The sequence below is a fragment of the Lepisosteus oculatus genome, chromosome 6 (genome assembly GCF_040954835.1).
Source record: "Lepisosteus oculatus isolate fLepOcu1 chromosome 6, fLepOcu1.hap2, whole genome shotgun sequence".
Lineage (NCBI taxonomy): Eukaryota > Metazoa > Chordata > Actinopteri > Semionotiformes > Lepisosteidae > Lepisosteus > Lepisosteus oculatus.
Window position 1 is genome coordinate 4,031,595 of NC_090701.1, and position 18,442 is coordinate 4,050,036.

An 18,442-nucleotide genomic window follows, 5' to 3' on the forward strand; every position below is an offset into this window, starting at 1 on the left:
GGGATTTGAGGTCACTGCAGGCGAAGTGACCCGGAAGGCGTTGGTGTGTGTGTGTGTATGCGTATGCTAACCTGCTGCTGCATGGATGATGCTGTACAAGTGAAAATGATTAGATCTCTTATTCATTGAAGGATGAAGATGGCAGTGTATATGTGACACTATACACACTCTGAATATGATTTGGGCGTTCTGAAAACGCTGAAAGCCGATATGATTATCAACGAGGTGGTGCTTTTCCGCCGAGAGAATATGCACAGAGCGAACTGTAAAAATAGTCAAACCATATGACGGTTTTAACGTAATTTCATGGTTAGTTTTTCGGAAACCATCACACCTGAAGAAGGCTCCACGGCCGAAACGTTGTGTTTTCTTTCTTCTCTTTTCAGCATGGAATAAACCAATGACTTGTTCCTTTAACTATTATTGGCCCATTGTGCATTAGGTCATCGTTAGAGAGAAGGAACCTGTGGATTTCTTCTGCGTACATAATGAAATAGTCACTGAGTGTTCTTATTGGGGGAGATTTCCCATACTTGTGGAAATATATTACCAGCAGAGGGAGCAACTACATTAGCAATAGCTCAGAACTTCACATGCATGAGCAAATGGAACATACCTAAAAAGCAGATAAACACAGCCTCTGCAATGTCTGTATGGTTCATACAAAGGCATACTAGTGTATCTATAGAGTACTTATACTTTCTAATTCTGTCAGCAGTCTAAGCATTTTATATTTTGGTATGAAATTAAGACGAGTAAAGGTCATCCATTTTCATATAATACACAATGTGTTTAATGTTATTATATAATTATAATTGGTTTCACGTAGAACTGTTCATGCTAAAGGATCACAAGTGGGTTTATAATAAAGGAGGTGACCCAGTTCATCCACTGCTGAAACCGCACTGCACAGCAGGTCATGTGAAGAAGTCAGAAACTGCTGGAGCTGATTCAAGGGGCCAGGCTGTGCAAGCTCAGAGTGGGCTTTAGCTAGGACACCAGGGTTAGCATCCTTACTCTTATGAGCTGTGCCATGGGATCTGTAATGACCACATAGTGAGGACCTCAACTTAAAGCCTCATCTGTACCTCCAAAAGCATGGTGTCCCCAGTTCACACTGCAGCATTGTTGGGTTGGAAATTGTGGTTGAGAGGGAAGAGCCCCATCTATTGGTCAACCAGGCCCACACCACTGTAGCAGTAACCCGGGTTTCCGTATACGTCTGCTCTCCAACTATTGACCAGGCCCAGACTTGCTTAGCTTTAGAAATCTGACAAAATCAGGTCAGAAGATGGCAACGCTGCTGTAAATCGACATATAATAAACATTCCTGCACACAAGCCCATCCCTAAAGAAACCTCTGTTGAAGGTAATCGCACCTCAGCCATCTTATCTGAAAACATCTTGTGCGAGACTTACGTTTCGGCTGTTTCACCGTTATTTGTATAGCATTTTTTTTTGAGTCAGGGCTGGCAAAATTGTTGCTCCAGATGTGTAGGGTGGGGACTGGTGAATGAGTGAGGTGGGGAGAGGGGTATATTTGACTGTATGTTGTCGGGATTATTTAATAGGTGAGGTGGGGGAGTGGAGTAGACTTGGCTGTATGTGGTCAGGATTTGTGAATGAGAGGAATAGGGAGTGATGCATTTGTCTCGTGGCTCATTCGGGAAAGGTGTTGCTCTCTCACAGCTCTCCGTTTGCTCTGCCCGTTACAATCTTAGTTTTATCTCCCAAATACCACTTTTATCTCCCACATTTCCCTTTAACCTTCAGCTCAAATGCTTTGCCCAAGCACAAAATAAAAACACTGCCCTCGGGGAAGATGCCAGCAGAATTTCAGCCAATACTAACAACCACAACAGTAATAAAAATCTTTTAGGGAATGAAAGCAGATCAGAGCAAAGTCTAACCTAGCGCCTCTCTTTTTTTTTTTTTTTTTTTCCAGAGAGGGGATTGAGTTTCAAAACCTAACTGTCCTTGCAAGTTGCAGCCGTGATTAAGATTGATGAAACGTTGCGGGGAAACAAGCTCGAGCCTGATCTGTTCGAGAAGTCAAGCGAGCCTGGCCCTACCGGTTGCCAAACAGCTATTGTCTGCCAGCCAAGCACTCTCGTTGCCTCCTGTATTGTTTGCACAGGCCGTCTGACAGTGTTTTCATTAGCTGTCAGTTAGCGTGTTGTAAATGAGGTTTGAAGTTGTGCGGCTCGGCGTAGGTGATGAGCAGCCAGGTTCCTCTTCAACTGCCACGTGGTGACCTATCCTCACGAGCCCCTTTCTGCAACACTGAGTGATGCCACTTTAAAGAGGGGCCCGGGGGAACATGATGATCATTGGCAAAATGATGTTTCCAAAAACTCAGCCACAGTAAACTGCATGCTGCAGCCTACTGGAACACTGGAATAGTAAACACTGGAAATCCAGGGCATAGCTATGCAGAGGCTGCTTATTGTCAATGTGCCTCAGCAGTAATTTTCCAATGAAAGTCTTGGGTTTGCCTTTGAAACCCTACAGCCTTGGCAATGCCTTTGCCTGATAATGCGGTACAGTTCAGTAGCTCTTTATCTGAAGGTGATCATCAAAAGAAAGAGCAGACAATTGGATCACGTCAGCACTTCCAGGGAGTCAGAACTGCTGGCTGTGTTGTCCGAGACTTTCTTAACTGTTTTCATGTAACCCTATCCATCCGCGTAATCTAGCAAATGATTATTGTTAGGAAACCTTCTAATCCTCTAAAAAAGACAGTCATTTATTTTAGAATGTACAAGAATTACTGACCTCTTTTAAAACCGGTAGCTTAAAAAAATTGTTTTACAGCTATGAGCAGCTCATTGCATTTGAAATGAAAACAGGTTTTTCCGATGGTTGTGGGAAAGCTGCTGATTAAGAAAAGAAAGGTAAGCACTTTAAGAACAAGCCGTAGTCAGCATGAAGTGCTGTTTTTGAACTCATTCTGCATCTAAGCTCTTGTTTACAAAATGTGATTCATTGAAAAATATGCTTAGTAAAGTCTAAACTGGACCTGAGAGATAAACCCACAAACCTTTCCCAGGAAGCATTCTAACTGGCATTTTCCAGTTGGGACTTAACATCCCATTATCCTTAATTTAACTTCCTCCAGCTACCGTCACACTGTTTTGGTGTTTCTGAATTATTTATATGTAGGATATTTCCTGTAGTCCCCAACAACATGAAAAGCCCCATCAAAAGTCTGTCTTGTTTCACAAGTTGCAAGCACAATAATACAGTGAAAAGCATTCTTATATGGTAACCGAACATACGAGCTGCAACATTTATAGAGTGCTATTTAAAAACAAACTGTCTAATTGTTTTTATACAGTGAATACTAAAAGATGTCCTAGTTTATTAACGATGTGCAATTTGTGTTGGGGGAAAGCATTTTTTCAAGGTCAATCAAAAGAACAGCAAAGGGACAGCTCAAATGAAAAACGTCATTAACTGCCTGGGGACGATCGGTGCTGGCTATGACTTCAGTCAGAATGTTTATGTTTTCATTAAGTATCTAGAACCATAATATTTACTATTTAGGTTGCCTGAAAATCAATAGCCCGTCTTTGTTTCCAAATAATCTTTCATGTTGCTATATATCTGCAGTCTATTGCCATTCATAAAAATCCACTCATTCCACTCTTAGAAAGGCTAGACTGCTTCTCAGCAATTCAGAGCTGTGCTCTAGGACACTGTACTAGGGAACACGTTACAGACAATATCATGAACCCTGGATTCAGACAGCTCAGCAACGACATGTACAGTAATCAGATGCTCGATTTTGTGTTTTGATACATTTCTTATGGTATAGTTTTAGCAGTTCGTAAAATTAAATATTTTTGAACAACAATTGGTTAAAACGATTTACACTTTCTTTTCATATGTTTGACTGCCTGACTAACAATTCCTACTTGAAATAACTCAGGGAATGATTTGTATTGCCTTGTTGATGGACAGTAATACATGGTGCAATGATCTTCTGCTTCCACAGTGTTTGCTCCAGTAATAAGCTTTGAGGAGGCACAGTGTTTTCCAGATCTGTTTTAACTGCACTGCTCTGAACAATACAACCCATGTGTCATATGATCTTTCATCTGAAGCCTTTCAACATAAAAGAGATTAAATGTCAGGAAATGGAGTAACAGAAGTTAAACTAAACATTTCTTATGACTCTTTTGACTCTATTAAATTATAGCATTTTACCTGCCCATATTAACTTTCTTATTCATTCCTGTGGTTTCATGGAAAACTTTAGTAAGATACAGTACTGCTTAGTCATCTTATAGAAGAAACAACATACCTATATTAAGATTATCCGTCCATCCAGTTTCTAATGGCGTCTTCCAAATCAGGGTTGTGGAGGGACTGCAACCTATCCCAGCAAGCAACGCATGCAAGGTGGGCTACACCCTGGATTGGACGCCAGTCCATCAAAGGACACAGGCAGACACAAGCACACTCGCACCAGGGCCAGCTTTCCAAGAAACCAATTCCATCCTGAGCTTGTCCCTGGACAGTGCGAGGATACGCAAGTGAAAACGGGGAGAACACACAAACTCCACGCACACAGCACCCCAGGAATTGAACCCAGGGCCCCCGCACTGTGAGGCAGCAGTGCTAACCAACGCACCAACATTTATTTCTCCTAGTTTTTTTTTTTTTAAATATCTACAGGTATGAGGCATCACAATATGAACTCTAAATGTGGCCTTATTGTTTTTACAAAAAAGGCACAAGCAGGACAAATTAATACAGACAAGCTTGTGCATTTCATTTCAAAGCTGTCCACATTATACCAAGTGCTATAAATGATGCTGGAACAAATGTCATAACCTCTAACACACAGAATATGTCTTTTGTGCACGTGTCCCTGTAAAGCTTCATGAATTTTATTTTAACATCTTATGGGACTTCCGAAGGTATTATGAAGCCATTCTGCAGCAACATTCAAAGAAACTGTTGCCAAAATCATTTTAACAGTCAGTGAGTGAAAAAGTAAAATAGGAGATACAAACTTCTTAAGGCTAAAGCTTCAAAGATTTAGGCCAGGGAATTATTATACAGTTTAATCAGTTTGTCTGTATCTGTATGGGTTCTTGCATAGATATTGAAAAGGTTAAATAGGTTCTTAATGCAGGCCAGTTGTGTTCAGCAAGGAAGACATTGCAGCACAGACCTCTACTTTACAATGAGTCATAATCAGACACACATTTCACAGTGAAAGCCATTCTGGCAGAAATGACAGAGGAAAGTTCAGGGGTGCTCTCAAGATAGGTGCACAGGTGCTCAGAGCTTTAGATAAGGCACTTTGCAAAAAGCAATAAAAAGAAGATCAAGAGAGAAAAACAAATGGATTTCAAGACGCCGACTTTTAAAACAGGGTCTGTCCACTCCTGCCAAGGGCACACTTTCCCTTCTGACTGGTGGTACTTTCCTGATTGATGTTGCCTGAGTGCATTCAGGTTCGATTTTCTGAAGTAATGCTTGGCTTTACAGCTGCCTGCATGGGGCTGACAGGTCATGTAGATGGAAACTGTCCTTGACTATGCTGGCATTCTCACCCCCGAAAATAATTTCACCCTGAGTAACCTGCGCCTGTGCTCGTTCCTGAATTCCTACATTTCAGCTTGACAACACCGATGACGATAAGCATGACTCTGCACACGTGATGTTCTGTTTAATACGCAGAATTACTCATAAATAAAACCTTCACACATTTTTTTCCCATACCAAATATACTGTAGTGTGGTTGTAAGGGCCACCGAGCACAAACTGCAGTCAGATATTTGAATGGATGTTGTGAATTTCTGTAAGGAGAAAGGTTTTATAGATACTGCTTTAGCTTGTGAAATACTACCTCTGTCTTCCAGCAGACAATACTGTAGTGAAGAGCACTGAGGTTTCTTCATCTGCATCACATGTGATTGAATTGAAGAGGGAATGTCCTGGACTGTCATTGCTAAATCAGTGTGGGGTATTCAAACCTGCTCTGTCATTGGCAGCTGGAAGGGCAGCTTCAGCAATTATGATAAGGCAATATATGTTCAGGGAATTATGAATTGTTGCCTCTAATTTTTCCAGGTAAGCAGCAAATAAGAAAATGTACTCTCTTTCACATGAGACCTTTCACACCTTGTTGCTTATATGCCCTGTGCTTCTGATGAGGATTCGGGAACCAAGGAGTTTTGTACAGAGAGTCCTATTGGTGTATTTTAATCTTCAGCCATTGCTAGAACGCCTGTCTGCTAGATGAGAGTGGAGAAGAGGGGGTGTTTCAGGCCGACACACGCAGGGAAACCCACTGCGTCTGCACTTTCCTGTCTTCTTACTCTTGCCTGAGTCGTGACATTTTGGTCGCGAGAGCAGAATGTGTGAGAACTGCCCTGCAAAGCATGGTTTCAAGGGGGAAAGACTTTAACCGTTTCTAAATATCGGCAGATTCTGCCAATTAGAAGAAGCAGGAGGGGCTGTCTGTCTCCCGAAATAATGCCGTCCTCTGTCAACACTGATGTGCTGATGCGATCTTTATCGGCATGTTTGAGGGCCAAGCTGCATTGTTTACATGCTTGGTGCAGTGGGTAGAAACAGTTAGAGTAATATGATATTTTGTCACGACCTTACGCTCTGCAGAGTTTAAAAGGTCCCTTTCTTTCTCTTTCTTTCTCATGTTTGGTTTTGGAATTTTTAAAATCTGTTTATTCAGCCATGTAAGGAATGCAATATGCAATCAGTTTAATCAATTATTTAATGGTTCAGGATATACTGTATAATGCAATTTTTAGAAGCACTTTGCATCTGCTATTACAGAGTCTACATTTAATCGAATACCATGGCCTTACCGGGCAGTTAAGCTCATCTGGACCTGTTTGGAGAAGTATTAAACTAATTTTTGGAATATGGTGATGTGATTTTGTCTGTATTGCAGACCACTAAAGATCCACTATATATAAGAGTATCCCGACCACCGGAAAGATCTTTTTCTGAAGAACGGCTATTAAGAAAATAGACCTGGAGCTGGCCAAATAGTGAATAAGATCTGTGCATTGTTAAAAGCCAAATAATTACACATCTAAATGTCAAAGTACAAACTATCAAAAATAAAAAGTTAATTTAAAATTGTGTTTTTTTCTGGAAAATGTCAGATGTTTCCTTTGATAATCAACTCCCCCTTGTAAAAAAGGTTTAAAATCGAATTCCTTGTTCAATCCACATCACCGTGTTAATTCATTTAAGTGAGAAATCCAGGAAGTCTCTCTCCTTAAGAGAATATTGTCAACATCACCATCAATATCAATGAGTGAAGGCATAAATGAGAAACAGGAACTACGCAGAAGAAAGGTATCGCAAGGCTCACTCTGAAGGTAAAAGAGTCATTTTATTTTAAATATAGCATAAAGTCCCTCACTCATCCTTCATTAATCTATCTATAAAATACCAATACAAAGCTACCTACTTACAGTTCAGCCATTACTGTCATGTAGCTTATGACTTGTGATTGGCTTATAGGGGTTTACATGTCATTATAGACTTGTTCATTCACTCTAGCAACATGGGTTACATGGAAGATAAGCAAAGTCCTAAGAAATCACAGAACAGGACAATTGACAACGACATGCACTGAGGATCACACGCTTTCAAGATGGAGACAGCGAGATTAGTTTCAGGGGATTGTGGCAAAGCAGTAGGCAGAATATTTACAGCAGTAGGCATGGTGGGCACTGACAAATGTAAAAAGTCTTTGTCTTTGAATTTCGTGTTTAAATGTTTGTACTTAGCCTTGGAGGGGTTTAATGAATTAATGCCTTGGTTTCTTTGTAGCAGATCCCCACTCACAAATGATCCCCAAATGCTGTACATGTAGGAGGGGACCCATTTCATCCACCTGCATGATGGGCAGTAGTCAAGGAGAGATCTCAGTTTAACATCTCAATGTAAATTGTCCTTTGTCTTCAAGGCATTTCCAATAGTTTCATCACTGGAACAGGCTAAAGACAGTATGCTGGAATTCTTATTTTGATTTATACATACTGTATACTTGCAAAGTAGCATTCTTGTGCATCAAATATGAAGCCTGAGCAGTTTATACCCTGTATTTTTCATACTGCAAAGAAAAGGCAGTATCAATATCACATTCCCTTTGACCTGGTACAGGAGTCATCCATCAGGTTCTGAAAATGTTAGGCTTGATTCAATAAGAATGAGAGCACATGTTAGGTTGCATTGATCTTCATTAACCGTTACACTGGATGGGAATATCGCTGTAGGATGCAGGGATAAAGTTTCATAGGGGCATTCTTCTACTTACAATAGGTACAGAATGCAGTCTGCAATATTTTCTGCACATCTTCATTTCAAATTTCATGGGAAGGCCACCCACCTCTTAAAAACATAACCAAAAACTATAGCTTTTAAATACATACCAGTATATACGTTATACATATGTTGAAAGGAGAGTCAGAACCTTCTGAGTTATACTGCAGGTCTAATCCCTTCTTTGCATGATAGGTCGGGTCTAAGAACATAGTAAGGGCCAAACAGGCTACAAACAAAAGGAGACCATCTAGTCCATTTGGTAATTAGTAGCTAATTAATGCAAGGATCTTACCCAGCCTTTTCTTGAAAGAACTCAGGGCACCAACTTTCAGAATATCGCTGGGAAGCTTGTTCCATGTTCTCACGATCCTTTGGGTAAACAAGTTTCACATTTTATTGTAAAGTCCACCGATTGGATTTTGTCGGAGCCTTTGAGGTTTTTGAATACTTGCAACAGGTCTGCTCCTAGTCTTCTCTGTTCATGACTGTTAATGTTCAGTTCTTCTAGGCTCTCGATGCAGGACTTGCGTGCACCTGAGAGTCTGGGACAGCATGAAACAGTAAGGAGACAAATCTCACGACGTGGAAAGGAAAGAAAAGAAAACCCTGGAAGAGATATGCTCAGCATTTTTGTAAAAGTAAACTAAACAGGCACACAGCACTCTCTTTTGTTAATGTCTGTCTTTTGTAAGACCCACAAAATATAAGGTCAGGAAAAAAAAAAAAATAAATAAATCTCTATTCTGTGGGATCCTTTAAAGTTCCATTTTTTTTTCATTTTTGAAAGGGACCAGACTGAACATTTAATCTGTCCACCTATTGTGGGTTACAGCCCCATCACTTGGAGAACTTCAAACTTATCTGATTAGGAACCTTGATCAAGCACTGGCTTCAAACTCTCCTATTTAAGTAGCTAAAAGGTGAAATGCAGTCTAGGCTATAGTAAAATGAAAGATAATTTAACTTGTATGTTAAATTGTTGAACATTTTGCTTGCCCAGCTAGAGACCATTTAAGTCCTGAACACTGCTCTTAGCTTCCTGATGGTCCCTTTACTCATGAATAAAATCAAGCAAGTTCCCTCTTAACATCGGTAACAACAGGTTTTTCCGACTGTTTTAACGAGGTTGATCTCTGGTGTTCTGTGTTTCTTTTTGAGACATTTAAGATGAACCGGGTAGGAATGGTTAGTATTTGTGCTTCCCAACAGAAACAAAGAAACAATCCAGTGCCACTTCAAGTCAAGTGGCGCATACAGATGCAATCACCTACTGTACCAATGTGACTTTCAAGCAAGGGTGCCTCAAGCAAAGCAAACCATTTATATGTGGTCATAATACGTTTACCACCGCGCACCGGGAAAGGCCAGAGTCTGTTGCCTAAACAAACCTCTTTTAACATCCTGGTGAAGTGCACATTTAAATGAACAGGTAATTTCAACAGTTTTACTGAGTGCAAATGTGGAAATCTGTTTACTTCTGCAAAGGGATTAGGGACAAGCCGGCATCTTTCCAATTTGCACTTCTAAAGCATGTCCATAAGAATTATTTTCAGTCTTTGACAGTGAAATGCAGAATAATAAGGGGAGCCAAATGGGATATCAGTTTTATTTAAGCATTCTAGGTTATGTAGAAAGACATGCCATCTGCATTTGTTTTCTTCCAAAGGTGATGTATTTAATTATCAAAATGTTTAATGGAATAATCATAGAGTATATGACCTAACAAACTGTGAGGATACATTGTGATCACTCTGCATCGTTGACTACCGTTTTTAATTGACGGATTGTGCTGTGTGTGGTTATGGGAGCCTGGGAATTTCCTGCTAGGACATGGGAATGTAGGAGCAGTAGGGTCAAACAAGAGCCAAACTCAGAGCGGACCTACAGGTGTTGCCTTCTCTGCCCACGAATTATGGACATCTCTGAATTTCAGAGAGGGTTTTAATCTACTTCCTTAGGAGTAGATCAAGATATAGTACATGCCGTATTTACAGCAAGTACCAGAAACCAATAATACTGCCGCTGTGATAAGCATCAGCCATTACTATTCTTTGCAACTGGTGTGTACTGTCAACTGCTCTGGCAGGCCTTTGATTGCTGCTGAGTGTGAAGCTGTTGTCATTGAGCGCTGAGAGGGCTATATCCTTGTGTACAATCAACACACAGCTCAGGTGTTCTCTCAATAGCCTGTTCTTTTCTCCTTTCACATCCACTTAAGAAAAAGAGAAAAGGTTTAGTTGCCTGAAAATCCTCTAACACCTTTAGTTTATTCCCTCGCTGTTTATACAATGGGAAACTGCAGGTGACTTGCAGGCCTACCGTAAGATTACAGTTCTACTTGTCCTTTTCTGAGACTGTGGGATTTGGAAGACCTATTATACAGAATATATATATATTAATGCAGAAAGCTGTTATTTAAAGATTTTGGTTTGATTTTATCATATGCAGTAGTAAAAAAATTAAGATTTAAATATAGGCTCTGAGGAGACAATGTCACAGGACTAACATTTAGATATTTCTGTATTAAAACACCACCATCTAAATCTTCAAGTGTGAAAACGACATCTGGTGTGTTTTCTGTGGATGAAGCAGTGCAGAACCCAGGTGTGGAGTGTGGGACAGAGAGATCGAAGCAGATTTTCCCCTACCTGTTCAGGGTGATTATCAAATTACAAAGGGCAAAGCAGAGATAAGTGAGACCCCTGTGTCAGCTGTGTGAAGTAATGAGCATTGAGTTTGCTCTAAATACTTTCTCCCCTGCTTGTATTTGGTCTTCTTCCTTGTTTTTTTATCCCTCATTACATCTGTGCAGTATACATTCTCAGGTGGATTTCAAAAGGGCCCAAGGTCACATACAAGGATGTTTGTGCCCCACAGTGTGTTTATTTAATCATTTGGGCTGATATTTTTGCCGTACTTTTCTTGCTCAGTTCTGTCTTTCGTGACTGTGACAGTCCTTCAGTGTCGTATGATTGCAAGATGAGTTAGACGTAACCGGTTGATGCACCATCATTGAAAGTCAAAGACTACTGCAGTAAAAAGATTGCTGTTGTTTTTTTTGGATCCAGTGAGGAATAGCCACCTGTGTGGATTTCTCGCATCTTGGCTCACAAAAGCGAACCCTGCGCCTGCGTAACGGAATTGTACAATAAACCTTTTGAGTGAGCTGTGGCACATTTATATAAGTAGTGTTAATATCCATGTATATATGTGACGTTGAGGCTTTTGGGTTCGGTCATCTGACGGGCTAACATTGTTGGACTTTTTTTGCCCTTCAGCAAAGACTGGTGGTGGAATATTCAAGGAGCAGGAAAGCAGAGTGTGACGATAACAGCCATTTTTTTTCCTACATGGATTTCGTTAACACAGGCTTAATATGTTTGAGTTCCATTATCTTAGGTTGCCTTCAATTAAGCTGGTATCTGTTCCATCTTTGTAGCTGCATAAACTGGGGTTGGATGGCCCCTATGTTTAGATGACTTTCTTCCATATTGCACTCATACTTTTAGCCTTCTTTTACAGTCTGCTGCATTAATATGGAGAGTATTTTCTATCTTCCGAGTCATCTACAGAGGATAAATGATAAAAAATGGGTTATTTGACTTATTCTTTCTTCAGGTGTTATGCCTTTGAAAGGTGTCAAGACATAATCAGTTCATCTCCTTTTTAGGTGCAAATTGCTTTTATATATGTATATACATCACTGTAATATGATCTTATTTAAAACGCTCCAGCACCTTCTTAGAATGGATCTCTTCCCTGCTCTGTCAATGTGCTATACATCCTGCCCAGCCTGGCTCCTCAGATGTGGCTTTGCTGCGCACTGATGAATGTTTTCCCTGTAATGCCACTTTGGGGATGATCAAAAACAGAAGCAGATGAGATGGTGGAAAAAAACAAAGTAAGCAGTATGGAATCCATGGCGAAAAGCAGCTGGAAGATTGCTTATCAGGAACAATGCACAATATCCTGACTATAAGATATTTATCAGATGCAGAGGCATAGCCGGCAGCTTCATGCCTCTTTAAGAAGACAGTACATTTTTGGCTTTTGCTTCCTGCTGAGATAAGGATTCTCACGAAAAGGTGTCCTGTCACTCCTTATCGCCCACACACATCTGAACGCACAAAGTCACAAAACGAGCACTCGGTGCCGAGCCGGCGACTAAGGGACACTCGGCCCCTTCCCTGCGCTGCACGGGAATATCGAAGGATCTGTTCGGGGAGCAGCCTTTTAAAAGGATTCCAACAGGATGGGACGTACTTAACTGGCACCTGATCCTAACAACGAATTGATGTCTCTGGGCCAGGGCCGTCCTGTGGAAAGCAGGGAAAGACCTGGCTACACTTCGTGGGTTACGGATACTGTACATGTGCTGAATAAATAGAAAGAGCACAGACACATTATTATGAACATCCCCTAATCGTTACAATTAACACTTGGCAACAGCTTTTATGAAGCTATTTGATCTAAAGATCTTCCTTTAAAAAAAGATACAGTCACTTTTAAGGATCTCAGTGGATTGTCTCTGAACAACAAGAGCATTTGTTTCCAAACATACACTCTTTGAGTAAAGGTTTGCCTATTAGCAAAGGTATATGATATACATTCATTTTTAATTTTCGCATAACTGTCTATTTGCTTTTGATATTGTTCCTATATGCACTATGTACATTTCCTTTTCTTGGTGCTATGCCAGGGAAAGTTATTTTTTTGAATTATGAAGTAAATAATGAAATAAAAATGAGTTTCCCAATTCATATTACATATTACAATGTGCACATAAAACTACTAATATCCTAAAAGCACTAAAATATTCATACTAAAAAGCACAGTGGAAACCTTGTTTTTAATGCAAGTCATTTGCCAAGACATTTCAAGTGACAGCAAAGAAGTTGTCTTTTTTAAAATATGCTGCACATTCACATATCTTATCTCTAAAACAAAGATCTCAGCCACTGCTGTGTATCTAGAGAAATACATTTAAGCAAAACTGATGTACTGAAGTTAAGAGATTTGTTTTGCAGTAGAATTCATACCAGTTTCAAGACGATAAGGGTAAGAATAAATCATGAACAAAAGATTTCTGGATCCAACTGTCAGTCAATCAGAAACCCTTCATACAAGCATAGTATAGCGTTGCAAATGTAAATGTCCTCTTGACATTTTCTTAAGTAACAGATTAGTCAATTGATTGCTGAAAAACATATTTGAAAGAGCACCAACAAAATGATGCACCACGGTTCTTTCAGGCATATTTCACAATTATCCCCATTTAAAAACAGCAGTTGGGAAGCATCACTAAATAAAAGTTCCATAAACTGTACATTCTCACCCTCTGTCCTAACTCCTCCGCTTTTTCAGAAAAAAATAAAAACATAAAAACGAATGGTGTCCACATATTGAACATTTAAAATGTGTTAATTTCCTGAACACGATAATATTGTTTTTAATTATACTTCTAATAGCCAAATGTGGTCCATACTTATACAGCAACAACAATCAGAGGTGTTGCTTAAATACCACCAGGCTGTAAAGTTACCGAGTTTTTCTGGCTACTTCTCATGTGTCCTTGATGTTTTCCGTTTACTGTTGGGTGATCCGAGCAGCTCACCGCGACAGAGTCAATAGTGTTACCGCCTCGTTGCACGATCTTGCCGGTCTTAAAAGCTCATCAAGGCTGGACCTGGAACTCTTAGGAATACCAGGTTGCTACCATGAGTGGTACTGGGGGACCTGGAAGAAGCCCACGCCGACGTCGGGGAGCAGGCGGACAGCACACGGAGACCCCAGTCTGGAATCAAGCCCAAGACGCGGGAGCTGAGAGGCAGCGGTGCTAATCTCACCACCACGGTGTTGCCCCAGATGGGTCCTAAATGAATGAAATATCTGCGTTTTCAAAGGAAAAAAGACCACTCCTATTTAACATTTTTACATTATCCACAGGGCACATCATTTTTACACAAAGGTGATCTGAGCTATAAATGAACTATAAAGAACAGAGATGGTTTTAATGACTTTTGGCAGCTGTAGATTTCCTAATATTGAGGTCTGAGTCTCTTGTCCTGTCTAGTAGAGAAAAGTGTGAACTGAGCCTTACCGAGCTACATGTCCACTCCCACCAGATGTTGCCCTTGTGGCTGTAGTTTCATTTGATTCACTCAGAGGCTAAGGATGGCTGAGATGATAGACCTCCAAGGTCTAAACTGCTGCGACAGGCGCTGCTGGTTGACCAGCAGGTGGAGCTCCTTCCCCTGGACAAGAATGTCTAAGTATGCCGTCCAGAGACACAGCGCTGCAGGAGGTACAGTACTGTCCATCAGCTGAATTCTTTTACTCTGTTTGCTAAAGACCTGGTCACTGAAGAGTCCATGGCCCTGTTTGTAAGAGAAGAGGAGGGCACAAGCACAGGGCCCTGGTCAAATTCCACTCTGGGTTTGTGCTACCCGTCTTTCCAGAGGCCTCCCATGATTCAGTCGCTGAGCTCACCTCTCTCTTCTCCACCCGGTCCGCTGTGCAGCTGGGGGCTGCTGCTTTCTTCCCCAGGGTGTGCCAGGCTGAGGCTGCCCCTCCCGACCCCAGCACACCAAACCACAGGGGCAGTTGTGCCTTAGTACATGGCAAGTCACAAGCACATACAGCAAAAAATGAGTAGTCGCTCGAAAGTACTGGGCCGAACAGACAATGTATGTTTTTGTTCAAATATGAGCAAATGTAGGCTTAGAATTACCCAGAAGTACAACGCATATCGTATAGTACTTATTTTATATATTAATCTCATAATCCCCAATACAAATTGCTTGAGTGCAAAGCAAAAATACCAGTTTTGACTTTGCTATCCCCATAGGTTGGAGGGCACAGCCTACAGTTGTAAGTTGACTTCCCCTGGGAGCATATCAGGAAATGGAGCAGCATTTAATGATATTTATTTTTGTTCAAGTAGGGGGGGGGGGGGTTGTATAGGAAGTCTTTCATTACAGGCAACTATCACTGATGTTTTACAATGCACCACACAAATCAAAACACTGAGGTCTCTATGCAAAGTAGTATATTTAGAACCTGAAACTCTGTTCCCCCAAAATTTAAACGCTCCTTTTTTTTAGGCTAATGATTCTTAAAGAGTAAACAAAGAAAAAACAAAATAAGAAAATGCAGGGAGAACATACAGAAAGACACAAAAATGGGCACTCCAACAACAAGATACCTGACAGGAATGGGGGGTGTGATTAGACTAAGCTAGATGATGACACCACTACAGTAGTTCTGTACCTCTGGTACATGTTGTAGTCAGTGCTGCTGCCAGATCTAGGGCAGGCAGTGTCACTTATAATAATAATAATTGCTTACACTTATATAGCATTTTTCTGGACACTCCACTCAAAGCGCTTTACAGGTAATGGGGATCCCCTCCACCACCACCAATGTGCAGCCCCACCTGGATGATGCGACGGCAGCCATAGTGCACCAGTACACTCCCCACACACCAGCTCTCAGTGGGGAGGAGAACAGAGTGATGAAGCCAATTCATAGATGGGGATTATTAGGAGGCCATGATTGGTAAGGACCAATGGGAAATTTGGCCATGGGGGTTACACCCCTACTCTCTTCTAGAAACACCCCGGGATTTGCAATGACCACAGAGAGTCAGGACCTCACTTTTACGTCTCATCCAAAGGACAGCACCCGGTTACAGTATAGTGTCCCCCTCACTATACTGGGGCATTAGGACCCACATGGACCACAGGGGGAGCACCCCCTGCTGGCCCCACTAACACCTCTTCCAGCAGCACCCTTAGTTTTTCTCAGGTCTCCCATCCAGGTACTGACAAGGCTCCCACCTGCTGAGCTTCAGGGGGCTGCCAGCTGGGAGTTGCAGAGCGATATGGCTGCTGGCCATACTTCAATAAGGCGGCTGTTACAGAGCGTCAGGAAGGACCGTTCGGGTTCGTACAGTTCGGGTCCGCAGACGAGGGCGAACGAATCCGAAGGAGCTAGACAAAGACAAAGTCAGTGAGGCAAGCAGTGTTAGGATCCAGAGTGGCAGAAGGCCTCAGGAAGAAGGAGAGCTCAGGAAAACAGCAGGCTGTTCGATACCAACTACTGTGTGTGGGTTGATAAGGGTATAATTATTATTATATAATTAGAGTCATGTGCGGAATGTTAATTGGTTATTAACGAGGTCCAGCTGTGCCCGTAACAGGCGACACTGCTGTAGACTTTACAGGCCAATTTAAATCATCCCCTCCCTACTACTTACCTGCTCTGTTTGGCATATACACTACTACTTTTAAGCAGGTGATCTTGAGCTCAACTTGAATTTGGAATCTGAGGAGCTTACAGCCTTTATAAAACTACCCACTCCTATAGTCCTATGTAGGTCCACGCATCTCTTGGCTCACATGCGGTTGCAATGATGGAAATCACGTGTGAAATATTATACTTGAGAGATGTCCCTGCGGCACTGTGAACTAGTTATTTTAATGGTTGCTGCAGACAACGTTCGCCAACACCAAAGGGAATGTCACTGTTGACCAAAATGGGGACGCTAAAAACAACAAAACATCAAACTGTATCTTGCTGACTGCCTTGAGTTCACCACCTCCCTCGAATAACGTTTTCAAAACCCTTGTAACTCCAACAGACAGAGTGTCACATGGGCCTTGTGTAGTGCAACCATGAGGTGTGCAGTGCTTAGTATTCACTTTCTGTAGGCTGTACAGTATGTCGGATGTGCAACCTAGAGAAAAGCACAAATAATAAAGATACAAATTTAGAAGATTTATCGACAATGGATAAATTAGCGATGCTGAAACGTTCAGGTTAGACCTGTTGAAAGTCTTTCATCTTCCTCTGACCTGATGACTGCCAGTTCACAGAATGCCACAAAGGAGCTGCACGTAGGCACAATTACACCTATGGGAGCCAAGCCAACCCTAAGAAAAGGCAGCGCTCATGCTGGTAGCTTTGATAAAGTATCAGTTTCTGTACATCACCTAAACAAACTCCCAGGCAGATGCATCAGTGATGTCTGGAGATTACAAAGAATGCAACTGTATACATCCTTCCTAGACATAAACTAGCAGGGACAAAATAAGGACTGGCCGTGTTTGCCAGAACCGAGCCTTAATTTTACATTGTGTTCGAAAAGACTGTAGGCATTGTTTTGGGCTACTCTTCGGGGATTAGATTTCAAAAGATTTGGGCTGTTTTGTCACAACTTTAGGGTCGGCTTGCTGTCCTTTTGGAGTGCAGCCAGCATCTTGGGGGAGTCAAGGCTGATGACAAACCTCAGGCTGAAGAAAGTCATAGTAAGCAGACTGATTAATCTGCTCTTTTAAAGCATGTCAGAATCCTTATTGTGCAATCAGGAACAGACAAGGGGTCTCTTTCACAAAAGCACAGAAAAACCTCTAGTTTACATATTTTCAGACTTCCCCGGCCTGTCACAAGCCTTGTGGATTATGGATGTCAAACTATTTTTTTTCCTAGATGTAAATCAGCAATTTAAACATCTTTAACACAGAGGCTTTGATTCAATCCTGATTTAAGATACATTTTAGCAGCAGCAACATATGGAACCATATCAAGCAAAAACATTTAGTTAACACTAGAAATACAGGATAATCGTATTCTGCTTTTTGTTATTCTGAAGATTGTATTACGAATAAAGCTTTTCCCAAATAAAACTAATATATCATTGGAAATTGATGCTGACTCCCTGTTAAGACAGGTTAAAGTATCTTCCATCTGCACGGGTGAGTGAATTTCTGTGTGTTGATGGACTAGTGCCCCTGGTACAGATGAAGTGGTAACTGAAAGTGGATAGATAGATGAATTGAAATTTCTTAGTTTTAACATTTGGAGTCCCAAGGGAGCTTCAGAAATGCTGGTTAGATGTTCTCTTGTGGATTTCCTTGTTCAAAGAAGTGCAATGTGTGCCTCCCCTATATCAGTCCTTAAGTACACACTTTATAATGAACTCCTGTGGCAGCCTGAAGAAAATGCACTGACCCAGCATCAAAACACAATGAGATATAAATTACCCAGGTTCCAGCGAAGAGGTTCAACTTATAATTACGTATGCAAATCATCATGCAAAGTATGACTTCTGAATGTTATGTTT